Here is a 27,859-nt window from a genome sequence, read left to right as displayed (position 1 = left end):
AACAACATACCAATTGTAACTCCTCTCATGTCATATACACGGCAAGCTGTCCCTGTCAAAAACTATATATAGGGATGACCTGCAGAAAGGTTAAAACAAGAATAGGAGAACATAGAAGTAATATAAGGCTGAAGAAGACAACCACAAAACTCTGTGCACATTTCATAGAGGCTGGACATTCCTGTGAGGACATACGATGGACTGTGATAGAAATGCTCACAGAAAAGACCCAAAATGCCGAAAAAAGCTCTACGAAAAAGAACAAATATGGGTAGACCGTTTGAAAACCCATATTGTGGGCCTGAATGATAATGTCCCCTGGCATCAATTTGCAGTACATTAGTTTCTGAACCAACGTACATTCAATACAGTTACTGTCAATCCTTTCAACTCTACCTTGAATGTCACAAGGATACCTTGTAGAGCATAATGATACCTTGAGAAACCTAATTATTAGAATGACTCTATCTGTCAATTTACACTCTTAGTGCACTCCACCGAGGTGTATATTATCCCCTTTTACCACTTATCATCACGGTTTAAACACCTCCGTTAGTGATTTAATGCTAATTATGGTATTACTTTTTTGAAAAGTAGCCATTCCAAGCTGTATCCAGAGAATTACACTCTCAAGTAGACGACCTTCGTGCACACCGTTTTCAATAAAGTTACACCATTCAAATCCAACCTACAAAAACGCACGTCTGCTCCGAGTCCAGGGGCAGAGTCAGCACAAGCTGAGAAATCTCTCTTACACGCGGGTAATGGCGGCGGTTAAACTGAGTTCGGTATACTCTTCCAAACAACGGTAAGAATACCTTCTAATATTCTTATGCCTCCTTCCCTCTTTTTAGCTCTGTGGTCCCCTGACAAAGTCTTTAACTTGACGTTAATGGGTAAGACTTAGAAAGTTGATTTCAGTGAACCCGCTTGTGTTACGAGTATTTACATTTCACAGACGCTCTAAACTATACCGCTTTAACACTCTGCGCTATGCAAGTTCCTGAGACACAGAGGTCTCCGTACACGCAGACCTCGTAGCTAACACCTGACGGTAACTTGCAATTGACTTTTAGGAGCGAATTACTGTCACTATACTCTACACATTGCTAGTGTTTAGGCTGAGAGGTCTTACCACATACAGACCTTCTAACACGTTAATAAGCCCTCTATTTTTCATCACCTTGATAAATAACCACACTCACAATAGAGTGTTCACATATGTTTAATGCAGACGTCGCTTCTTAGATTGCCTTCACCAATCCCTTTTTTCCTCTGCCTAACTAGGTTCTCTTCCACGTTCTGAATTGTGAATACAGATACCCAATTGATTAGACTATAGCTAACTCTGGAGCCCCCAATACACAATGATATTTATCCTCGTGTAATATACTCCTGTCTGTTTCTCTTTTTCAGGTTTAAAGAGAATGAGTGGTCATTGAATACCCTATTAATAATCAACCCATTCAAACTACACGAATTGTGTAAGTAACCATTCTATGTTTGTCTGTCTGTTAGTCCTGACGAAAGCCCCATAGACTCCGTTGAGCCAGAGGGGGCTGAAACATGTCGACACTTTTTGGAAAGTTACACTTCTAGATCTAGTAACCCGATCTAGTACAAGTACCGATTTATTTTTTAAACACTAGATCCTCACCACCCATTAAAGTTTTTTGGTGTAGATCTAATTGTATTCTCCTTTTTTCTTTTGCACACACCCTATCCTAATGGGGGCATATTTTTCATTTCTGGACACTGCAATCTAGGCCAGAGGAGCCTCTGGATGAGGCAGGCACCCAGCACACTCTATGGTATCCTATGATAACTGCCAGAACTACAATGTAGGGGCGGATGAAAGATATATACCGCATTACCAACACACATTGAGTTTTTGAGGATACCATAGTAATTCTATCCAATGGTTTAGAATTGTAACAAGTGTCCATTTCCTCCCACCTGATTACTCTCATACCTACCCGGGGAAATAAATGGACATTCTTTCCTCCTCCCTACCCTTTTGATTTTTGATAAATGAACCAACTGATGCAGACAGAAGCAATTAGGTTTCGTTAATATCACAGAGTTTCTATAAAATCTTATAAAATATATAACTGCTTAAAATCATTGAGAAAGAAAAACATGCATGACTCAATTTTACAAACATCTACATTTATTGTGTACGATTCAATAAGGAATGAAATACCAAATTTATAAACATATCGCAAAGTGTTTGTTTACAACACCGCACATTCAGTGGGGTGTTGTAAACAAACACTTTGCGACATGTTTATAAATTTGGTATTTTTTTCAAAGGCCCACAATCATGCTGACTACAATTGACTTTGACACGGAATTATATGAGGTGGTGGTTCTAATGTAAAACCCTCTTCATTATAATGATGATTTAACTATGTCATAAGCATGTCTGTCGTGAGCCATGACTTGTTAAAAATGGCTTCATGCTGGACAGGAGGGAGCACATTCTGTTCAGAATCACATAACTAAATCTAGGGCAACATCCTGCTCTATATAATCTCAACACGTAGCTCTACAGGAAAGTTCCATCTGCAACTTAATTGGGAATCAAGTGTCTCTTGAAATTCGACATTCTGACACGTACCCACAGCAGATGGAATGGATAGACCTACTCAAATAGATTATGAAGAGTAATTTAAGGTCTTTACTTTTTGTAAGAGAATATCTTGTGTGTTTGTGTTGCATTTTATCTCATAAGTAAACGTTTTATTTTCTAATTTATTAAATGTAAGAATTATTCGGTAATTTGTTTTTATGTAAAAGGGATGCTGAAAGAACGCTGGTTATTGTTTAGGGTGGGCAGTCATTATTTGTCAGAGTGAACCTCAAAGTCACTAAATTAATAGGAGCTGAACCCCAGGTAGCAATGGCACAGAGCTGACAGGCTTACCTTAAAGCAATGAGTTAAGTATTTATGCAGTACCAAAACCGTAAAAAGTTAAAACACCGAACAAAATAAATCCCAAACAGTATTAGAAATGTAAAGTAAAATGTACTAAAAGAATAACACCAAAGGATAGTGTATGGATGCGATAGACCGCAACGTTTCAACAATTTCAGGGTGACACCAATCAGTCAAAGATTTGTTGGGCACTCTTTCGTTTAACGATCATAATCATTCAGTGGGGCAAGCCTGAAGCCTCACTCCCAAAATTTTGGTGGTAGCTACCTTGAGCCCTTATGAGTTTAAATGTAGGAATGCCTGATGATGAAGCATGCCACAATTGTGTGGGTGAGGGCCTTGCAATTCCCAGTGGCAATCTGTCTCAAACTGGTATTGAAAGATATACAAATCCCTATTCTTCTTTACTCTATGTTTAGTATTTATTACTGCCCTGCTCAGATTTCTCTCTATATGTCCTTGCCTGTTCACAGCCTTACTCTTCCTCAGAGGAAGGGGTAGCAATGGGTCACCGAAAAAACGAGCCAGGTTCTAAGCAGTAGCTGGTTCAGTCACATCAGAGACCCAAATTGCCACTGCTCGTTAAAAGCATAGTTAGCTATTCTGGTGTCAGTCATTCAATTAGAAAGTGCCTCACTGAAGCCAGGGCTTTTATAGAGACAGAACACTGCCTGTCTTTACGGCAAGTGCTGCAAGTTGTGGCTGCTGGGTCGATACTATTAACAGCAATGTTTAAAGCTGCTCGAGAGATTTACTGGCTAAGGATTGAGCCTCCACAATCTATTTGGAATCCCTGAGTTTTCATCTCTGACCCCATGCCTTGGTCACCATTTAGCTACACAATGCTAGAAATAATATCAATCAATGGGATTTCTGGTTGGCTAAGGCTCGTGCTAAAGCCAGGCAGAAACCACCACTCTAGTCAGGGCAAGGGAGTTACATGCTGAAGATAATCCCTGCTCACCCCCTTGGTAGCTTTCCAGGAGCAGTCAGGCTTATCCCAGAGGCAATGTGTAAAGCGTTTGCGCAACACACACACACACAGCAGCAACACACTGGGCACACAACAAAAGGAACTCCGCACAAGGTTATATGAAAAATAGCATTTGTATTATCATAAACACATTAGAATCATAATCACACATTTACACTGTGCTAACTGGCACTAGGCAATATTCACAGGGGATTATACAGAGATCAGGCCAATCAGGCCACGGTCAGAACCATCTGATCATGTAAGTAAATCTAAAACACAACCAGTAAGTACTGGTTCCATTATGCCCTAAGCATTATCACATTAGCATTAGACACCAAACTAAAATATCATAGCATGACATTGGCATAATATTACGCATAAATCACATTACTCAGAAATCACATTAGGCATAAAACATATTAGGCCTAAACCTCATTAGCATAAACACACTAGCAATAGGCCTCCACAGCATAAACACATTATGCATAAACATCCTAAACATAAACACATTATGTGAAAGGCATCACAAGCCTAAATCACATTATGCAATCATCACATTAGGCATAAATCATATTAGGCATAAAACATATTATGAGACACCCATATAAGCCTAACCACATGATGCCACCTCTACGGGCATTACCATAGGGCCTTGTGTCCTACTAACACACAGGTATCCACAATGAACCCCAGGCCATCTGACCTTCTCGGAGGGCTCAAATACCCTATGTCAGGGCCGGGCTGCCACTGCAGCAGACTCAAAAGTGCGCAATTGCTCTGGTACCACTGTGCCTCCTGGACCCCTACTGGAACTCTCAGCAATGGGCTGGCCCAAACTTTGCAGCTGCCGTTAATTGCGTTACAGCTGTGCAGATCACTGTGGGCCTTGGCACCCACTGTGCCCTCTGACCTCAAAAAGAAATGCCCCCAAGTCCCACTCCGGGACTTCTAAAAAGTATCGGGCCCAAAACGTTGCAGGTGCCCTCAACGGTGGCGCAGCTGTGACCAGCAAATGAAGGCACTGGCACACTGGGCTGGGGGAGCCCCCCCTCTCAAGGACTCTCATGTAGGAATGCCCACAATGTTGCAGCTGCCCACTGTCAAATGTGGCAGCTGAGGGAAATGCCTTGGCACTATGGTGCCCTAGGAACCCTCAATCGGTCCCAACAACAACTTAGTACTGGCACTAATATTGCCTGGGGGAGCCCCATTCACAGGTCTCCTCTGTGTGCCATCCAGAAGAAAATGCCCCCTTTGTTGGAGTGGCCCGCTCCCTTACGGGTGCGCTCAGATAAGCAGGCACCGGTAATTTGCCTAGCTCTCACTCCCCAGGTAGCCCTACTCACCCGGCCTTCCTGGATCTCCTCTCTTCTTCCATAGGAGGGTGGCAGGCACCGACAACGTGCCTTGACCACCCCATCTCCTGGGATTCCCTTTGCTGGCTGTTCATGGATTCCTTACGGGCCTCCTCTGATGCTGCTTCTCCTCACTCTGCAAGGCGGGCTCCTGGCAGCCTAAGGAGCCCACGGCTCTCCGGCGGGTGGGACTCCCGCTCCCTGCTCGCCGGGCGTGTTCTAAGCCTCGCCCACAGTCAGGTAAGGCCGTCTGGCTTCTGGGTCGGGCCAAATCAGGCCCGTGGCAGTTAAACATGGGATGGGCTCCTGTTTAAGATAAAGAGGATTGCGGGGTGGGCACCCGCTCACCAATTAAACCATCAAAGCAGGGTGGGCACTGCAAAAGGCACCATAATGTGGGGTGGGCACCCGCCATTTTAAATATCCATAAAGTGGGGTGTACTTTGTCTGCAGTACAGGGCTTGTGGGAACCAGCAAAAACTGGTTCAGTTGGGAATTGGAGCACTCTGTTTACCAGGCTCCTCTTTGTCAGGTGGGGTCTCTGTGACCAGACACACCGCAGGAGGCAGAGCCAGCATTCACTAGGGCAGGCACAATCCTATTCAGGGTCAGCGGACTACTACTCCCACTACTCCAAAAGCAGATGTCCTATTCAGCCTCGCGCTGGCTCACCCTGCTCCTCCTGGAGCAGCACACACCTCACCAGCCCCTGTCACTCAACAGTCAGACATGCAATCCACATCAAACAGGCAGACACATAGCACACAGAAATGCCAACTTCTAAAAGTAGCATTTCTAAAATAGTAATTATAAATCTGTGCACATCATTGCGTAGCATTTATTATTACTATTAATCCTGGGCGAAGTACTACGCTACGCTCGCGTAGCTTGCGAAGTTTGTGCAACTTCGCACTACGTGACTGCACGTAGCACAGTGCGAACACGCGTAGCGCAGCGTAGCTTAGTGCAGCGCTAATTTTTTGCTTGTTCTCGGTCCTCAACGTCATGTTCGCGACCGCGAGCAAGCAAAATGACATCCCGGCGAGACTCTCAACGCGGGGAGGTCAGATTTCTCATTGCGAGTGGTCGTGCATGCTCGCGACTGCTCGCAATGAGAAACTACCAGTTCGCGTTGAGAAAGCTGCTGCTCGAGTAAAAATCTACTAGAGCGGCAGAAAACTACAGCTTGCACTGTGCAAGATGCTGTTTTCAATGATTGCTTAGTGCCAGAGGCTTGTTCGCACTGTGCAATCATTGAAAATGCATCTTGCACAGTGCGAACATGCTACTACGCAGCTCGCGTAGTGCTACAAGAAGTTCGCGTAGTGCGAAGTGCACTTCGCGTAGCTTCGCGGAGCGCTACTTCGCGAACTACGCCCACCCCTAATTACTATTTCAAACATACCAAACTTCACTACGCTGCATCTCTCATATCAGGAATTACCACTGAAACACGTATCAGAGGAATCCCCAATGCATTCCTAAGGGGGCAGCCCCACAGTAGTGAGAAACCAAAATGGCTGTTTGTCACTACCAGGACATGTCACAGACTTAAGGTACATGTCCTATCTTTTACCTACATTGCACCCTTCCCATGGGGCTAGCTAGGGCCTACCTTAGGGGTGACTGACATGCAGGAAAAGGGGGGTCACGGACATGGCACACACTTCCAAGGCAGACTTTCAGAGGCATCTTCTTGTACTGGCCTCCAGGCACGAGAAGTACCTTCACTTCAAATCTAGATAGCTTACTGGAACCTACTGTTTTAAACAATGATTTTACCATCCTTGGTGATTTTAATTTTTACCTGGAAGACAAGGGTAACAGGGGTACTGCTAGACACATTGGCAGCTGTAGGTCTAACCCAACTAGTACAGACCCCCGCTCACGAGACGGGGCACACGCTAGATGGTATCTTTACCTCAGCCCAGGGTCTCTCATTAAAAGAAACCTTTCCTCTGACATGGGCAGACCATTCATTAATTAAGTTCAATCTTTCAATCTCCTCTCTAGGTCTCCGAGGACCTCCAAGCCCCAAGCTTCCACCCATATAGAGTGGAGTAACATGGACAAAACGATCTTCCACACACATTTGGAGAGTTCACAACCACAAATATATGGTCACCCAGAATCAATGGTTACCAAATATACTGAATGGTTCAATGAATCAGTTAAGGCCTCAGTACCTATCAAAAGATCCTCATGGAATAGGAGCACCCCTTCTGCCCCCTGGTTTTCTGATGTGCTACGGAAAGGAAATCAAAATTGTCGTTGACTAGAAAGGTGTTGGCGAACAAATTATCACTCACCTGAGAGGAAAGCGTAAAGAACGGCCCTGACACAATACAAAAATCTACTGATATCAGAAAAGAGGGATTATTTTCCTAAACAGATTGAGGAAGCAAAAAATTCCTCTAAAGCATTATTTACAGTAGTAAAAATACTCTCTATACCTAAGAATACAGGGATCAAGGGGAATCAAATGTTTTGTGACGACATTGTAGCGGCTTTTAAAACCAAAGTCATGGACATTTTTAAAGATTTTGAGGATACATCAGTTCACTTCCCCAACATTCTACAAACAAGCCCTGACCGCGAAAAGAACACCCTGCTTAGCTTCTCTTCCACTTCATCTGAAACAGTGGAAAAATATATTAACAAAGCGAAGTCCGGATCCCCCTCCGACCCATCCCCACCAGCATTCCTGAAAGAAATAGCGGACCTAGTAAGTGTTGGGCTATCAGAAATTTTTAACTCAATGTTTGACTCTGGCAATTTTTCTTCCATGTGGAAGGATACCTCTATCCTTCCACTGCTAAAATAACCCAACCTGGATGCGACCAACCTGATCAACTACCCTCCCATAGCCCGATTGCCACTGCCAGCTAAAATAATAGACAAAATCATGAATATTCAATTAACCCAATTTAACTTGCTCGATCATTCCCCGTTTGGTTTCCACCAAGAACACAGTAGGGAAGCAGCACCTATCAAAGCCACAGAGGAGATCAGAGCGGTGATGGATGGAGGAGGCACAGCTGCCCTTGTGCTCCTCGATCTGTCAGCCGATTTTGATACTGTTGATCACTTCCTCTTGCAACAGCGGCCGGAGAGTCTGGGGGTCAGGAGTTTGGCACTAGTCCTACTGTCCTCCTTTCTCACAGAAAGAAGTTTAACAGTTTCGGTTGATGAGTATCACTCAGAGCCATATACCCTCCCGTGCGGAATACCGTAGGGCTCCTCCTTGAGCCCCTCCCTTTTTAACGTCTATATCTCCGACTGGCTCCTATGATCTGGGACTTTGGGTTCAGTCTTACGCAGATGACACCCAGATAGTGGAGGCTGCATATAAAAATCAGGCTCCTCCTACTCAACTATTTCAGAACTGCATGTGTACTATAAACAGATGGATGAGTACTCAACTCTGAAAAAACAGAGGTCCCGATCTTTGGTAATATGCAGCCAAACTGGGTCAATCTGTGGTGGCTGTCAGAGATGGGAGACTCACCAAAACCAGCGGTTAGGGTTAAGAACCTGGGAGAATGGTTTGACAACAAACTGTCGCTCTCTCAGCATACAAATGCTACTGTCTCAGCCTCTCACTTCTTTTTTAAGAAAATAAGTAAGATAGATTATTACTTACATTCCTGTGGACACCAGAAAATCTGTGGTAACATCGCTAATTCATTACAAACTGGATTACTGCAACAGGCTTTATCTGAATATACAGAAGTAGTGTTTCAAAAAGTTTCAGACTATTAAAAATACAGCAGCACTGTTACTGTCCAACTCCCCTAGTTGCAAATCTGTATCTAAAGAGATTCACAGCCTGCACTGGCTTCCTGTAGCACACCACATTACATTCTACGCTCTGTCTTTGGCTTATAAAGCACTTAACCACACAGGTCCTTTCTTCCTGCACAACCTTTTTTCGTGGTATGAACCAACCAGACATCTCCGTTCTACAGAGGCCAAATGCCTGACAGTGCCCAGAATTCGAACATCGCACTGGGGTAGCCGCAGCTTTCTCTATGGCACCTCCAAACTCTAGAACAATTTTCAGAGTGAGCTCAGAAGTGCGAACTCCCGCCCCAGTTTTAGGTAAGGACTAAAATCGTGGTTGTTCCAGAACTAGAAACTAGAGCGGGCTTACTGTGTTCTCAGGCACAAGATACTGCTGAATATTTGTGCGCTTTATAAATCCCACTAACATTAACATTAACATTACCATTTTAGGTGCCACGTCACAGCGGCAGTGACACACCGCATGCAGGCCCTACTTTGGTGGGTGGCGCAATCAGAGGTGCAAGCTCACTAGTATCATTGAATTTACCAGCCCTGGGTATATGAGATACCACTTTACAAGGGACTGACAAGTAAATTAAATAGGCCATACAGGTGTAGACCAATCTTGCCATCTTTATCACAGAGAGAACATGCACTTTACTTGGACAACAGTGTTAAAGTGCCCAGAGTCTTAAAACCACCAACACCATATCAGAAAAAAGGCTAGGAGAAAGGCAAAAAGTTTAGGGATGACCCTATAAAAAGGGCCAAGTCCAACAAATCCCTTATGTGTGTGTCTCCAAGTATACCAGAGACAATGTTGCTGCTGAATGTTGTAACATACTACAGGGGGCTTTCAAATCAGGCTGTGCCGTTCCACCTGAAATACCCACCCTCCTCAGATAAACATTTTCAGCATGGGTGGAAAAGATTTGAGAAAGCATGACAGCAGTTGCTGCAGCAAGAGACTCACCTGATGATGATTAGAGCGTGTGGGCTTCCATGTATTCTCCTTTCCCCATATCTCACGCAGTGCCCCTGACATGGCCAGACCCTACTATCAGCAGGCACTGGGAGTAGCAGGAAGACAATGTTTGTTACTTCCCAATCACAGATAGTGGAAGTAAGATTAGAAGGCAGTTTTTTCTTCCCCATCCAAGGTTGCTGTAGAAGGAATTCTGGGATAGCTTGCTGTTGATATAAGTATGGCTTCTGCCACTTTCTTGTGGTGCAATGCTTTGGAAGTTTGTTTACTCATCTGATTCACTCATTGGCTCGTTTCCAGGTTGGATTATGCTTCAGACTTCTGCTCCAATTCAATCTGCTTACAATTTGCCTCCAAGCTTTTTCTGTTGTGATGCCTTCTAGAAGGTTTTTTACATGCTTGTGTTTTTCCTCGCTGGGACTCATTATTGTGGACACTTGCTGCTCATGGTCCCCTAGTGTCAACAGCATTGTGGCTCCTAGAAGGGGTTGCCCACACCTGGCAGTCCAGAATAAGGAAGTTGTGCCAAGAGAGGTGTCTTTGTAATTCTCATCTTGGCACTATAACACTGTGAATTACTTAGCAGATCACTGTAACTAGACTTGTATGATGAGCAGAAACAAAAGAGGCAACTGTGTCACACAGTTTCCAAGCTGTACTATCTTAAAATAAAGCATTAACTCTGAAAAATATTGGGTTGAATGAATTTACTTTATGAACTGCAGGTGCATAAACCAAGTGGTTGTCATATTACGGACCCTAGTGCTTTTTTTCTGCTGATAAACTATCCACAAATCTGCATCTTCATAATATGCATCACTGAATTATGTAATAGCATGACTCTGGCCAGTAATGTGTTGCTGAGTGTAAACCTGGACTGCATTTGAGTCTTTCTTCTTCCACTTAGAGGATTTGGTTCCTTTAAAATACTATTGCATGCCAGAGATAAGCCGCTATTTAGGAAATAACTCAGCAGTTTTGTTCTATCTAAGGTTTAGAAAAGCCAATCAGTACATTGTTTGGGTTTGCTATGATGAAAGCCACACTGTGTAGAGATGGGTATGTGGGGCTAAGTCATATACTAGTATCTAACTGAGGGACACAATTCACCTGTCGTTCCTGCAAAGTTTGGTTGTCCACCCTACAGATCTCCCGGCTATGTCCACCAGTTTTCACCCACAGACTGATGGGCAGACAGAACACCTAAACCAGATGCTAAAGTACGTTAAGATGTTAAGTGTATGAAGCAACTGAATCATGGGTGGATTTGCTATGGTTTACAACAGTTGCCTACAACAGTTTGGGCATGCATCCATCAAGATGGCCCCCTTCCATTGTACTTATGGATTTCACCGACGATTTATTCCCTTGTTTCATCCAAATGTTAATCAAAAGGTCCCTGAGGTTCACAACGAGTTACACACATGTTTTCATATGAAGCTGAGTGCGTTGTCCGATGTGAAAACAAGGAGAATATACAGTGCAATAAGGGTGCACATGCACCACAACCATGCAGCAGCCTCACAAAGTTAGATCCCTCATTCAGTGGGGGTTTCACTGTTCCTTTCAAGACTTAAGGTGCTTATGTAATGTAATGAAGAGACACTCTAGAGTGCAAAAACTTTGGAATGTGATGTGTGAAAGAACTTTGGACTGCAATTGTTTGGTTGCTGTTAAGCATAACGGATGTTGTGCAGTTTGTGAAAGACAATATGCAAAGTCAGCATGAGATCGTTTCTTTGAACCAAGTCTGATTTGCTGCGTTTAACCCGTTCGGCGCTTATGATAGAACCGTTCCGTCACGTGCCTCGGGTGAGCTGTGCTAGTGACGGAACGGTTCCGTCATGTACCGCTCGACGCGCCTGCACGGCGCTGATTTTGCGCCTGCGCGGCGCGTTCTATTGAGCGGGCACGTTCGTGACGGAACCGTTCCGTCACTAGCACAGCTCACCCGAGGCGCGTGACGGAGCGGTTCCGTCACAAGCGCAGGTGAGCCGTGCGACCCCCCACCCCCTAGCACTGCGGCGGAATTGCCGCCGCAGTGAAGGGGTTAATAAGGGTGGTGAGACTTATCACCTAGATCATGGGACGCACCCTCTATAAAGTAAAGCTAAGTCTCTTATATGGTGGGTATTCCAATTTGCAACAAAAACCTAATAAGTGAAAACTGCTTTGCCCGAAATTGAACTACCTACATTTTATGTGTCATTAAGTACTTCAGAGAATCATCACATACAGAGGTCTTTAATGCTGGGAGAGAGAAAAATCAGTCATAATCATCCAGAGTTTATATGTCCCTTCTCAGGCAAACTGGGTGACACATGTGTAGAGTTTTAATACTAGGAGCCAATCAGAACACACAAGTAACTATTTTCCTCTTCCTTTAGGTCTTCCTCCCAGCTGTTTTGCCCCTCTTCCCTCCAGACCCTGGCCCACACCGGGGATTTTTTAAAAACATTTTTGCTGCGGATCCAAGCGAATTGGTGGCAGATTGTTTTTAAAAAAATTGTTTTCCTTCAGGCTCTCTGGGATCTCACCACCAGACTTAGGGGGTCAGGGTATTCAAACCCTGCCCCCTGCCCCCTTTTTTCTTTTTTTCCTTTTTTTATTAAGAAGAAAGGTACGTACAAACATGCTTTCTCCGGCCTTACACCTGGAGTTTGGAACGCTCCACCTACTGAGATTAGAGCCAATTTTTCCACTGCTTATTTCAAGAATCAGGCCAAATAGATTTTCCTGAATGATCATTACCTGCATAATTGTGTTCTATTTTAGATATCCCCTTGTTGACAGACCTGACAGTTATCCCAACATAGTGTTCTCCATTTGACAGACCTGACATTTATCCTAACATAGCGTTCTCCATTTAATTTATGTTTGGGTGTTAATTGTTATTTTACCCGATGGCCCTCACCCTACAGTTTTATCAATTATTTTATTATGTTTTGCAAAGTTCAACTTTGCTTGTTTTCCTGAATGTTACAGGAAATAATTTACACCCTAGGAGAAATGGATCTAGTGTGGCCCACTACCAGGTCCCTGATCTTGATTGTGTACTCCTGGTGGTGTCACTGTTCTGACCTCTATTGTATGAAGTTTATTCATGCATTTAGCATGTGTACAGCGCTCTGATACCTGCAAGGGTCATGTTAGAATTTCATGAAACTTTCTAAATAAATAAATAAATACAATAGGAGCCCGAGTCCTAAGATGGCTGCTACCTTATCCTGGTTGAGGTGGTGGCAGTCAATCAGATCTCAGTTTGAGGTCTATGGGGATCCATGGAGGCTCTGCGTCCCTAGATGAACAATGTTTTTTAACACTAATTTGTCAAAAAAGCCTGAATAAATTTACACAAAAACACAAAAAGCAGTATTTCGGAACCTAGATCTAGCTTTCTTCCAAATTTGGTGTAAATCATTCAGCAGTTTTGGCTACAGCTGTGTCTAAAGTTCCGATAGGAAAATGAATAGGGAAAATGTGTTTTTGGATGCCTTTTTTTCTCAGCCCTCTCTTGACTGATCACCGCAGAACTTTTGATGTGCACACTTGTGAAAAAGTAGCAATTTTGTGGGACAGTTCTGTGGAGATTCATCAAATGTCAGCAAAGTTATAAGCAGCACCAAAATATATTTCCTATGGAAACACGATTCTAACTATAATTATAGAAGAAGCTGTGTTATTCGGCTGCCTTTATCTATGAATTATGTGTGGATAAAACAATGTTGGAATTTCAACATAGTCTTGTTCGCGATACTGCAGAACAATTACAAACGTGAAAATATACAAACTCCCTCATCCGAACTAGATGGAAATTATTAAGATACAGTCTAAATGAAAAGTCGTATGCAGTCACAATGAACCCAGAAACAGTTTGAAGATTTGCTCTTTCAACATACTTTAAATAACCCATTGGTAAAAAATGTATCGTAGGCACTATGTAAATGAAATATCCTTTTAATATTCATTCTGTGGCTAGGATAAGACGCTGTACAAATTAGAACATGTCATTATGTATGATACGTATAAAGCCATATGCTCTAAGATGTTTTCAAATTGAATGCTCGATTACATTGCCATCATTCGTTAAATACTATCAAGAGAATAGCAGGAATAAAAAAAGTTTGCTTAGGCTCCAGCTGGTGAATCTGTCATGAGGTATTGGCTTGCTGGAAGCATATTTTCTCATGCATTGCTCATACTTCACAAAGAATATCATTATATTTAAAACTGCCGTTATTTTGAATGACAAATTACAATTTCTGACAGTCCACACTGTGCACGTAATGTATCAAGGCAAATATGCATAATTTGCAACGATATGGGAATATATAAACCCCCAAAATATATTCCTAATATTGCCCTTTTGATGTCATCACACTGGTTTAGATGCTTATAGTTTTGAGTGATTGCTAATGATTGGAGTCTTAAAGGTACATACGAAATGAAAAATTAAAAAAAAATGTTTTATCAACAAAATATCTCTTCCGGTAGCATTGGGAACCTAATCATATATTAACCTTCAGATTGCTGTGATTTCGGCAGGTTCACAGATCCATTTTTTAACATATTAAAAATACCTACGTCTTTTACTGAAACAATAAACACTAAGGGGCAGATTTATGAGGCCCTTGCGCCACGTTTACGCCGCTGTTGCATCACGCAAGGCGGCGTAAACGTGGCGCATCCCTACGAGGCATTTACAACGTGACGCATCTATGGAGATGCGTCACGGTGTAAGGCCCTGCGCCACATGAAACCTGCGCCAGGTTTCATGTAGGCGTACCGGTGCACGGGGGGGGGGGCGTTCCGTCGCAGGAACGCCCCTGGAAAGTGACTCAGTGAAATCTACAAGATTTCACTGAGTCACTTTCTACGTCAATTCCTTACGCCTGCTTGAAGCAGGCGTAAGGGTGATGCACCATGCAATGTAGGGGTGGCCCCTGTGCATTGCAGGAGTCATGTCGCACTTGCGACATGACTCCAGCAATGCGCCGCCCGTACGCCGAAAAATGCGTCACACATCTTCCCTGCCTTGCACCATGGTGCGCCGCATTGTAAATGCGGCGCACCATGGGTGGCGGAGCTGTGGCGCACTGTGGTGCACATTAACTGGCGCATCCCTGGGGATGCGCCAGTTAACATAAATCTGTCCCTAAGGACCACATGTATCAACCAATTTTCCGTTCGCAAACTGGCTAAGTAATTTGAAGAATTGACCCATTTGCAAGTGCAAAAAAGGCTTTTTTACATGTATTAAACCATGTTTTGCAAATCGCAAAATGGGTTTGCGATTCGGTATTTGGAAGGTGTGTTTTAGGGAGTCCCTTCCAAATAGCGAATCCTAATGGTATTTATGAATATTTGTGACCATGAATGCAGTCGCAAAACATTTGCATTTTACCACCTACTTCAAGTAGGTGATAACCCATTCACAAATAGAATGGGGTACACAAGGGACACCTTCCCCTTTGGGAACGGCTGAAAAAACTTTTTTGAAGAGCAGGCAGTGGTCCCACTGCCTGCTCTTAAAAAAATTAAAAGAAACATTTTCGTTTTTTAAAAATCCAACCCGGTTTCCTTTAGGGAAAACAAGCTGCATTTAAAAAGATTTCTTTATTTGAAAGCAACCACGGACATGGTGGTCTGCTGACCCCAGCAGGCCACCAATCCTGTGATTTTAGCGATTCCTAGGGGGTCGCAAACTGTGATCTACCTCATAAACATTAATGAGGTAGGTTGTTTTGCAACCCACTAGGAATCAGTATATGAAAGTCATGGAGTTTCATACATTGGAAATAGCGATTATCTAATTGCGATTCTCAGAAAATCACAAACTAGGTTATTGCAATTTCCAAATTTGATACATGTGCATGTAGGGGCCTTATTATGACTTTGGCGATGAGGTAACGGGCATTTACACCAGCGCCATACCTCTGCACTGCCAAAGCCATAATTAGAACGCTTGCCAGATTCTGGCTGGAATCCAGGTCGGGCGGTCCAGCGGCAGCTGGCTCACTGCAGTGCCTGTTTAAAGGCTCATAGAAGAGCCATAACTGGCAATTCAGTAAGAAAGCACTTGCAGGTTCCTACAGGGCATGGACTGTTAAGTGCATGCCATGCAGGAACTGGGAGTGCATGCAGACAGGGGGGCACATCATTTGCCCCACTACATGCATCCTCTGGCGTGAGACTACAGGGGGCCCTTTAGGGCCCTCCATGTTTCCACACCGCCACACTTTTCATGGTGGTCGCCCTGCCATGAAAACTGTGGCAGTGAGGAAACTAGTAATATACTTGGTGATTCCACAGCAGCACTACTACCATATTAACAGACTCACACTGCTGAAAGACAGCCAGGGATCACGGATCCCTTGTGGTGTCTGTGGTTTTGTTTGATGTGAGCATTTCTGAATGCTCACACCATATATGGCGTCCCTTTCAGCCACTAGCTCTCCAATATGAGCATTGCCTTTCGGATGTCAGCACACTTTATTCTGCTTTTCTCACTCAGTTTTGTTCAGAGATTTTAAGTCCACAGCTAAGACATCAAAGAATAGTTTAGACTTACTACCTGGTACTGCCTCATATCCCTTGTTGGAAATTGCCAGCTTTTGTGTGGCATGCCCCCAAAATGTTGCCTTTTTTGTTGAACCCATTTTTGTTGGCCATGGGACTCTGCACACTTTCCTCCTGCAAACCAGTAGTAAAGTGCTTGTGCTCTCTCTTGTTTCTGTGCTCACTCTGCCACTGGAATTCGGCTACACCTGAATGACGAACCCCAGTCAGGATCAAACATGTCTTAGGTTGCTTGTGTTCCGGTTCAGTGAGCACCTGGCCTGGCAGTTTGGTCTGGACTGTTCTTATTGGAGAAGGGCCAAGACTGATTTGCATATGGCTTGGTCCAAACTGTGGTGGCATGGTGGGCAAAAGAGCGATGGTTTCAAAAGCTACCTTGAGCTATGGCCAGTGGTTATATTTATTGCAAGCATTCCTTCTGTCATCTTTTGTTGTAAATACCCAACAGCCAGACGTCATTTTGCGCCAGACTGTTCAGTTATCTTGTCTAATTTTGACCTAGATACTGTCTGTCCTAATCTTTTGAAGAAACTACGAAAGTGTCAAATCATCCAAACAGTGACGTTGACAAATACCTGAAGTAAGTCTGGATCACGTTCCCTTGTATCTATATTTCAAGGTCAGGCAGAGAATGTATAATGTAAAGTAAATATAAATGTAGTCTGAAAGGTGTACTGCTGCCATACTAGTTTATACTGTTTCGTCTTGAACTATCATATTGGTTTATACGGGTTATGTTAGTAATTAGGTGGAGATTTCTTATTACGTATCTACCATATACAGAGAGGAATACTTTATTTGAATATTTGAGGTTTCACCCTCATTCCCTAAGGTTCTGCTTCCTGTATAGGGTAATCCTAAGGGTTTCCTAAAGACAATTGTTACCATAAGTCAGATTATTTTAGGGAAGCAGAAATATTTCTGAAGAAATCATAGACAGAACGTACCTGAAACACCTATTTACACGCTCACTTAAAGGATCACAGAATTGCCCTAAGGATACACTCCTTACACCACAGGATAGGGAGCACAAGCGAGAAAAACATATCTCGTATTTCTTCTTTGGTTCCCAAAAGCATCCGAAAACATTGGAGACTACTGGCAGCTGGGTACCGTGCTCTGGAACAACTCATATTTTCATATAAGAGGGAAAAGAATCTCAAGGATCACCTTGGCATCAGATAAATTGCCCAAGACACTGATGGAACACTGGAGCCTACCCTTTTCCCTTTGGCATTTCACATCTGGCAGTTGTAGGGTATGCCCTTTTTCTATAGAATTCCAAATATTTCTCCATAACAAAATTGTGGTACCCCTTAAAAGGATTTCCAACTGCAAAACCTCTACTGTGGTTCGTGCAATACAATGTCCTTGTGGTACTCTTTAAATTGGACTTACCCCACAATAAAAACACCACAGCCATATCAGATGTAAGTTCCCCACTGCTCCTTTAGTAGAGCACTGCTTAACTAAGGCCCACACAGAAAATGATATCAAATGGCAAGTGATCAGTGCCCTCAGATTACATGAAACATGAAGAAATATGAACCTATTGTTTAGTAAAGAAGAAATAAGATGGATTCTTAAGATGGACACCATGCAAACCAGGCTAAAGTGACAGGAGGAATGGATTAATTTAATTTGAACTGGCACAGAGACATTTTCCCTTGACCTAATCAACTGGATATTGTCTGTAATTTCGTTATGTGCATTCCTGGTTAGTCCCCATGGCTCTGATCAATTTCGCATCAACTGTGTACATTGTAGCAATTCATTGTAAGGGCTGCCCTTCCTCTATTTTCATCAACCTGGTGTCCATATTTAGGGCAGACCTTCTTTCATTTCTATTAACCAAGAGAAGCAGACATCTTTTGGAGCACACCCAGCAGACTTCAATCAGTTCTCCTTTCCAGGAGTTTTGTCTGCTGTCCAGGGAGATTTTGCAGTACTCCTGCTGAGGCCATATAAATGCTAGAAATGGCCCACTCTGACTCGCTCATCTTATGATAGGACATTTATTCCTATATATTTTCTTTACCCACTGATAGTTTTGGCTGACATTGCTTTCTGACAGCTCACGTTAAATCCCCCTAAACCATATCTGTACTACATTGACAATGTGTGATAACTATATATGTCTATGTAATCCTTGCATAGGAAATGGTGAGACTCTTGAGATTTACTCTCATCCCATTCACTATGCCCCCCATGTTTCCCCCCATTTTGGCTGATGTTGTGTATTTTTAATCTACAGCTATAGCTAATTGAGCCCATTGGTGCCTTCAGAACATGTGATTATTGTCCAGTGAGTGTCACTCATTTTATCCATTGGAATCCTATACTATGGCCTTCTCTACCCTAACAACTATACTTTCTGTGCTCTCTTTCAGTCCTATATTTTTTTCTGGGATATGTATTCTTAGAGTTCTGGTGATGATTTTTTTATCTTTCTAATAGATTGAAATGTTGTTGACTAGTTCTACGAACCCTTTTTGATTGTGCACGAGAAAAATGTGCCATGCAGTTCTTACCTGATACACACACTCTGTGTTGTATTGTCACACATTTGTATCACTCTTATGTGAGCACCAACCAGGTTTCCCACCACAAACCCACTGCACCAACATTGTTTGTCAAAAGATTTATACACAATGGAGTACATTGATCATTTCATGCACTTGTACATTGATTATGATATCTATGATCTTGGGGCGACTGTTCTTTATGCATGAGATTACCAAAGGTTCCCTTGTTACCTATAGCCTACCTATTAAATATAGTCAGCTCGCTGCACAGCTAGGTTAAAGTATGTTGTATATGATGTGTTCCTGAGTGCATTATTGAGTGCAGAAGCAAAACTGCATTTATGGTCCCGCTTGGCATCCATGCTTAGGTAGCAGCGAGGCAAGTGGGGTCCAAAGTAAATTTCTGATGGTCTACTAAGGTCTTGTTATTTTGGAAATACAAGAAGAAATATTTCTTTCCATGGACCGCCAGACTCATAATTAGCTCCTCAGCCTATCATGGCCAGACAGGCCTTTTATTCAACAGAGTTGGTGCCCTTGAAAGCTGTTTTTTAAAGCTGCTTTTGATGCCTCTGTCAGTTTCACCAGGTATCCAAGGTTAATTGCAGCAGAAACAGAGAGGCTTCAAGAGATAGAGAAAGAGAGGCAAGGAAGGCGAAGGTGGAGAGAAAGTGATTAGAGAGGGAGAAGAGGGAGAGAAGGTGAGTAAATGTATGGATGAAAAAAGATGCTGCGAACAGAGACCAAGTGAGTGAGCTGATTTGAGCATTTTTGCCAGGCCTACTTTTGGTTGCCCAGTCAGCCCCGAATGCATTAAACATTCATTATTTTCTACATTTCCTTGAATAATTTGGGTTTAAAACTTTGTAACATACAATCAATATGTGTTTTTAGACATGTATTTTCAAACAAGGTAATATGTTTGCCTCCCAGGGTCATTCTTTATTTCCTATGTATCCAGGTCAAGCTTGTGAGGCTGATCCTTGAAATACAGGCTGTGTTGAAAAATATGTGCTATAAAATGAGTCACCACACTTAGGTATGCCTGGGGCCTTTTCAGCACTTGCATACCTATCACTTGGTATGTACAAAGTGATCACAGCTGCTCTGTTCTAGGGATGCCATTGAAATCGTTCTTTCCAAAATAGAGAAAAAATTCCCACAGCTGCAGAATATCTGTGATGTGCAAAGGCTAAAAGTAAACTCTGAAAATAGCACCTGGGCATGTATTAACACAAGAAACCTATGTTCAGAGGAAATGATTTTCACCATATTATTTGTTGACTTATTTAGCTAGTATGCAATTATTTTTTTAATTAAAAGATAAGCTTGAATTTAAAGATATGTTTTGTTCTCTTAACCCCTTCCAGGCTCATGACGAGCTGGGCTCGTCATGGTGTAGCCTCCTCGCACGCTGATGACGAGCCCAGCTCGTCATGTAACATGGTTTTTTTTAAATCTCAGCATAGAAGGAGAATTCCACTAGTGCGCATGTGGTTAACTATAAGGAATATAATAGTCTTTCTAATTGCACACACCTGGACAGCTCTACACAACATACACATGACCAACCACTCAGAAAAATGAATTGCATGTTGGGTTTCAACCTCCTGTCTTGTGGAGGCAGTGAAACTGGTACTTCAGATTCCCAAAGGTCCTCTATATGATGAAGCGCATTCTCATGGGTGCCCTGTTTACTGTCTTTCACTTCTTGTCCTTGGAGTCAGGTACGGTGTGAGGATCCAAGGATGTAAGGCGTAGGCACTGTCATCTTAAGAGCATAAGAAGGTATACCATTAGTTTACATTAAGCACAGTATAGTGGCCACTGTACGCATTGAGTCTTCAATTTGCTTACCTAGTCGGAAACCATCGCCGAATTCACCCTGTCCCGGTCGGTCATGTAGTCCATTGTGGCGGAACATGAATGAGTCATGGGTGCTGCCTGGGAACTTGGCAACAACGTCTGTTATGATACAGGAGGCACCAGACCCTACTTGCACATTTAGTGAGTGGGAGCTTTTTATGTTCCTGTATATGTATTTATTTTTGGAGTGGGTACATATGGCAATATGTGTGCCTACAACACAGCCAATAACATTTGGGAACTGTGCTACCCTGTAGAACATCAGTTTGGTTTGTTGCAATGAACAGGAGGTATTGGGGAATGATATATATTGGTTGACGTTGCTCACCATGATATCCAGAAACCTACAAAGGAACCTGGACACAGCACTTAGTGACACCCACCCTGCCACTTCTATAACCCCCTGGTAACTGCCCAAAGCTAAGAGGTGTAGGCAACTCATTACCTGCACATTTGTTTGGATTGCATTGGTTCTGAATGTTGGAGCCTGTAGCTGATGTTGTAACTAAGCAATCAATTCAGGCATCACCTGACTAATGAGTCTGCACCTCTAAACAGGGTGACCCTCACCTTAAGTATGCTCTCCGGTCTCATCCTCCTTCTCTGCCTTTTAACCAAAATCCAAATCCTCCCTGCAGAAGGTATAAAGAAGTCACTGTGAAAGAGCCTGATGCATTTTCTGTGCTTTTTTATAGTTTGCGCCTGATTATCACCTGATCCGAATCAATGGTATTTGCATTTCCGAAATGGACATTTTGTGACTAGTCGCAATTAGGAAATCCAATGTGCATGTGGTTTGCGATCCGTATTTTGGAAATTGCTATCTGCAATTTCCTATTTTGTGATTACCAAAATGCAATTTCTACTAGGTAGGAATCACATTTGGCACCTCCACAAATGCCTTCATATATTCTGACTTGGCATTTTGCATTTCCCAACGGACTGAAATAGTGATTCACACCATTAGGAAATGCAAAATGCCTTAATAGATATGGGCCAATGTCCTTTGAGCATAAATGCTGGACATAAATACTGGACCAGTGCTAAAACACTTTTTACATTCACAAAACAATAACTTACTCTCACAAAACGATTTTACATTAATTTACTATGGGACTATGCAACATAGAAGGCCACAGAGTACATATCTCGTTTGGGCATATTTATTCTCGGATCAGAGCTTCATTCCCTCAGCTGCTTCACAATGACTTTGTCCTGCTCTAATGAATCTAGTCCTCTTGCAGCTCTGTCAGCACACTCTGTAAAATGAGTTTCCACTTACATTACACCTACAGGTATACCACACAGCTCCCTCTCAATGTATGTTTATTAAACCTACATGGAGAGAGAGAACTCATCTCCTATTTATAAACTACTTTTTAAATAAGTACAGGCATTCTTACTTTTAATAGTAGGTCAGTCATAGTTTAAAATTCACCACAAGGGTATCAGTTTTTAGGCAAATGTAATTCAACACATTGAACCTGATTTAGACTACAGTATATGGGTTACTCCATCACACATGTCACAGATATCCAGTCTGCCGAATTACAAGTGCAGTATACCCAATGACACTTATGATATGGTGAATGGGATATCCGTCATGTTTGTGATGGAGTAACTCGTCAGCTGAACTCCAAGTCAAACCCACAGTCTTCATGCCTCTTTCATATTTTTCTGCTCTTTCCTTTTTAATATAGGCTGTTGCTACTTCACTCATAACTATTTTTCTACTGACCTTATCTTCTCTATTCATGTTCCAAGATCTTCTATATTAACTGCTTTTCCGCTTAGTTATATCACTTCCACTCTGGGACCCTGACACTGTTGGAGTATATGAACCATTTTTTATTTCCTCTCAATATTTTTATTTCACTACATCTCCTACTTGGATTTTGTTAGGTCCTCTGATTACTTGTTATCAAACTGGTAATTTATTCTAGTTAATAACTCTTTCCCCTTGCATTTTGTATATATTTCACTTGATTGATCCACTCTGGAATCACAAATGTGTTTGTTTTCGTTATTTTGAATCATTTAAACAGTTCCCTTCCTATGAATATGTGGTAACAATCAGAAAGTATTCATTCTTATTTGCAACTATTCCCTCCAATTCTTTCTTTTACTATTTGTAAATTGTATTCCTTTCTTTAGCACCTTGCTCAGTCTCCCAAACATTCCATTAGCTTTTTAATTGTACACAACTATTTTCTTGGGTTGTTCTGTGTTACTGTCTCCTTCTCAATTCTTTTCAGATAGTCCTTGTTTCAAAGTCAGCGGCTGTGGGCTTGGGAGCAGGAGGAGGAGAGGGCAACCACTGCATCCTCCTCCAGTGCCCCCGGGTCCACCAGCCAGAAGCCTCCAGCCAAACGGAGTTGTGGCCCGACAGCCTCCCACGGCCGCCGCACAGCAGCAACACAATCAGCTGCCCCCCCCTCCCCAGAGCCTGGATGGTACGTCAGCGCCGCCTCCGTAAAAGAGTGGACTACCTGGAGCGGTTGGTCGAAAAACATCAGCACCAGCTCCGGGATCTCCGCAAAGAGCTGCGGGACGTGCAGGATCAGCGGTCCACACTACCCCACCGGAGGAAGTGACTGTCCCTTGCCCCTTTTTTAAAGACTGTTGGGGGGGTGGGAATAGGATGTTTGGGAAAGGGGACTTTTGGACTTTGGTTGGGGTTAGGCAGGGGGTGAGTTGGGTTAATTAATTTTATTTTTTGACTACCTCAACATATTTCTTAATAATTATTTTTCATACCAAAACATAGTATACACGTTCATATTATTTTTTGTGGGGGTGGGCGGTGGTTACTGGACATTTGGTTTCTTCCAACTTACCAGCATGAATGAAACATCTAGTCCTGAAATGTACCAAAGTGCCAGTAACCGAGATAGTGAATTCAATAGCCCTACTAGTACTTTCCTAGTAGTACTGGCAGTCTCTGCTCTCCTCCCAGTCCTAGCCCATTATTCTACCTCTCTAAAATGCTTATCTTACCTGTGATTCGTGTTTGAGAATAGGGGTAGCCACAGGGCTGCCTGCATGGCAAATGGTGATTAAGGTTGGTTGTTGACTTGAATCGTCGACGGATGAAATATCATTGTTGTGCTGGTAGTAGTAGTGGTACACACTGGCAGTAGCAGCATATGAAAAAAAAGGAAATGAAACATTGAGTGGCCTGAGCGTAGCATTAGAAACAGTACGATAGATAGTACGCTAAAGAACAGTGCCATAAATTGTAGCCTAAGCAGTGCTAAAGTATTCCAAATATAAGTACTAGTTTCATGGACTATGGCTACTATAAGAAATATTATGAAGGCAAAGGATACTTAAACATAAGAATTAACCATTTGATTTGTCATGTGTACAAGCATGATGTTTGATGCTCAATCCACGATGTCGCACATGAAATTCCATTTTCCAACATTTTTCTGGTGCTTAGACCTTATCCTCCCCTGCAAGTGTGTGTTTTTTCTTGTTGTCATTTAGTAATACGTCAATGAAAAACCACACAGCCCAGGGAAAGAGGGTTAGGGTTTTTGAAAATTGGATGGGAATGGGGTTTGTTGGGAAATGTTTTGTGGAGAGAAGAAAAAACAACACTGCATGGACAAACAACAAATGAAGAGAAACAAATGTTTGGATTCAAATATATCCATAAATCTTTTAAGGGACATAAAGGTTATGCATCCTGATGTAGCATACCTAGGCTCTTAGACACAGACAGACAAAGCATATCTAATTGTATGCAGCAAGCCACATAGTCCCAATTTTACATGAAATACTGTCTTGAGTGGACTCTGCCTGGCATAACAAGAACAGTACACTGCCTCGCCCTCGACCACTACATACCACAAATAGACAGACATGTAGTTCTGCTGTAGCAGTTGTTGTAGACTGGTTTACCTGTTTGCCACTCACGAATTGGCCATAGTTCTTCCGTAAACCAACGCTGATGATCCATCCATCCCAGTGAGTGACTGTAAAGAAAAAGATATATTACTTAATCAATTATCATGGTATATTGGCAAGTGAGTCCACTCCAAGGACATTTTGGCATTTTGTAAAATGCAACATAGTGGCCCCCTGAATTTGAAGTACAATTTGAATTAAACAAGGTAAAAAAAACAGAGTAGTTCACATGAGTTACAATTACCGTGTAAAAAGATTAAATAATAACTAAGACAAGACATATGATTCATTTCATACACAAAAAACAAACAGCAATTTGTTTCATCAGAGCCAGACAGCCATTGCTGTCCACTGCATGCCATCTTCTCAATTATTTATTACCTGTTCTACTTTTTGTCCGCATCTTCTTCAGAAACTGAGGGCCCACAGGGCAGCCTCTCCTGTCAATTTCATAAGTAACTTTGTCAGCAATCAGCAAGCATGTAGCCAGTCCGTAATTTCTGTCCCACTTGAGGGGACTCGTCTATGAAAACAAAGTTTCTTTATTTATTTCTTCGTAATCCATCTGCCTTGAGGAAAATGGATAGGTGGAGTCTGGAGGAGGAGGAGGATAGAGGAGCATGTTTGAGGTGTGAACTTGTGACCCTTAGGAATGCAGACTGCGGCACCTTCAAATCAATAAGGAAAATAAGATGAAGACAGTGCTGCTGATGGACTTGTTGTGAGAGTTTTTTTGTGGTAAAAGTTGCAAAACAAAGAAAGAAGCACATGAATTAAAGTGAATAAGGACGAAAAAAAAGGAAGTCATTTTCAGGCCTCGATGTCAGGGAAGTAGAGCTCGTCCTCAAACTCTATGAATTGAGACGGGAGTAGGTCAGCGAACAGAGAAGAACTACCGTCACCTAAGTCGGTGTCCTGTTCTTCCTGCGTGCATTCACGTATTTTGTAATCTGGTGGTATGAAGTGCTGATTCATCTTGATCAGTGTTAACCTTTCCACATTTTTGGGCGAGAGGCGGGTCCTTTTTGAAGTTACAATGGCACCAGCAGCACTAAAAACATGTTCAGAAGACACGCTTGCGAGTGGGCAAGACAAACTCTTTAGAGCCTGGTTGGTGTCAGTGGCCATAGAGCCCTTTTCCTATGCTAATACAGCAATGGGTTCTGATTAACTAAGCCCTCTGTTGGGTCATCCAGATAGGCCTGTACCATCGACTCAAGGTTCTCCACGGTTGCTCCACTTTGTGTACCATCTGCAGCACTGGAACGAGCAAACCCTTGATGAGTTAGCCAAACCGCTTCCGACAATATTATGGCTCGGCCTGGTGAAGGTGAGGGTGATGTTACGGTTGCTGCTGGTGTCGTTAACGGCTGTGAGGGAAAGTGACTCCCTTCTGCCACAGATTCAGAAGTGGAACTTGACGCCGGATGGCCTGCTGATTCAGTTGTACTTCTGCCGGCTCCTTGAATTTTCTGCCGCTCTTTTTTTAACCGAGTGGCTGACACAGCTAGCCAATGTTTGTACTTTGAAACATCTGCTTCAGCAAAAGGAATGAATGCTTTGCTGGCCACTGCCTTTTTGTACCGTGGATCCAGAATAGTGGCACAAATGTAATGTTGTTCTGTATGTATGTTTTTAAGCCTTTCATTGTCAACTAGGCGGCTTAATAACCTCTCCGCCAACTGATATGCGTCTTGCTTTTCAGCATCATCTGGGAACGTTGAAGACACCGCCTTCAGTGGGTGCTCTAGCATGACCAACAATGGGATAGCTTTGCCCAAAGAACAGTCCTCCCTGCTGACTTCACGCGTGAAGACCTCAAAAGGACGAAGCATGTCTGTCAGGCTTGCAATTAGCTTCCATTCCTCTAACTCTAGCCTCATGTCTTTCATAGTAGAACCCAGTTTATAGACATAATCATGTATTACCCCCCACTGCTCAGACAGACGCTCAAGCATGTAAAAGGTTGAGTTCCAACGTGTTGCCACCTCCTGGATGAGTCCTTTGACTGGCAGTCTACGTTCATGTTGAATGCTCCTCAGCTCCTTCCGGGCCTTAAAAGAATGGCTGAAATGTGTGCAGATTTGTCGACAGGTGGTCAGTAACTTGCTGACTGGTTTCTTTTTTCAAGAAATCTTGCACCACGATGTTAATACTGTGCTCCAAACACGGCACTCTGAAATAGCCACCTTGATGCATGGCCTTAACTATATTACTGCCATTATCCATGGAAACATAAACAACTGTGCAATTTCTTGGATGCAGCCATTCAGAGACCTTCCTATCAAACTTGTCCAAAAGGTTAGGTGCAGTATGAGTTTTATCCATGGCAAACATGGCCAATGTTGCAAACTGTGTCCGGGTCAACACCTGGATTTGTCTTGTCTCTAACCCCTGCAAAAGAGACCCAGTGTGCAGGGATGCACATGTAATCAAGGGCTTGGCAACTGGTCCACATGTCTGTTGTCAAGTGGATAGTGTAAACAGCACTCTTCTGCAAAGCTGCCCTAATCACCACCAGTACATCTTGATGTAGTGCTGGAACCGCAACTCTGGCAAAATAGGACCAGCTAGGAACCTTCCATTTAGGGCAGACTGTTGCCACAAATTCTAGAAAACCCACCCCTTCCATGAAAGGAAAAGGAGAAGGTCCAGCGCTAGCATTTTAGCCAGCTTTGCGTTATACAGACGTACCGTTGGGTGGTTGCGTTCAAATGATGCCTCCGACCAAAGCATGGTTCTAATGGTGGGCTTGACCGTTTTACGTGATGATGATGATGATGATGCAGACTTCAAACCAGTTAGGCTCATTGATGTACTTTTTCGCATTGGTGTCTCTACCCGACTCTTACTGTGCCTCCTAGATGTTGCTGGGGTGGAAGAAGGTGTGGGCGCTACATCTGCAGTGCTGCTGCCAAGGGTACTGGGTGTACCAGA

Source organism: Lissotriton vulgaris, chromosome 1_1 (assembly GCF_964263255.1).
Source record: "Lissotriton vulgaris chromosome 1_1, aLisVul1.2, whole genome shotgun sequence".
NCBI lineage: Eukaryota > Metazoa > Chordata > Amphibia > Caudata > Salamandridae > Lissotriton > Lissotriton vulgaris.
The sequence above is the reverse complement of the archived record's forward strand: the minus strand, read 5'-3'. Positions refer to the sequence as shown.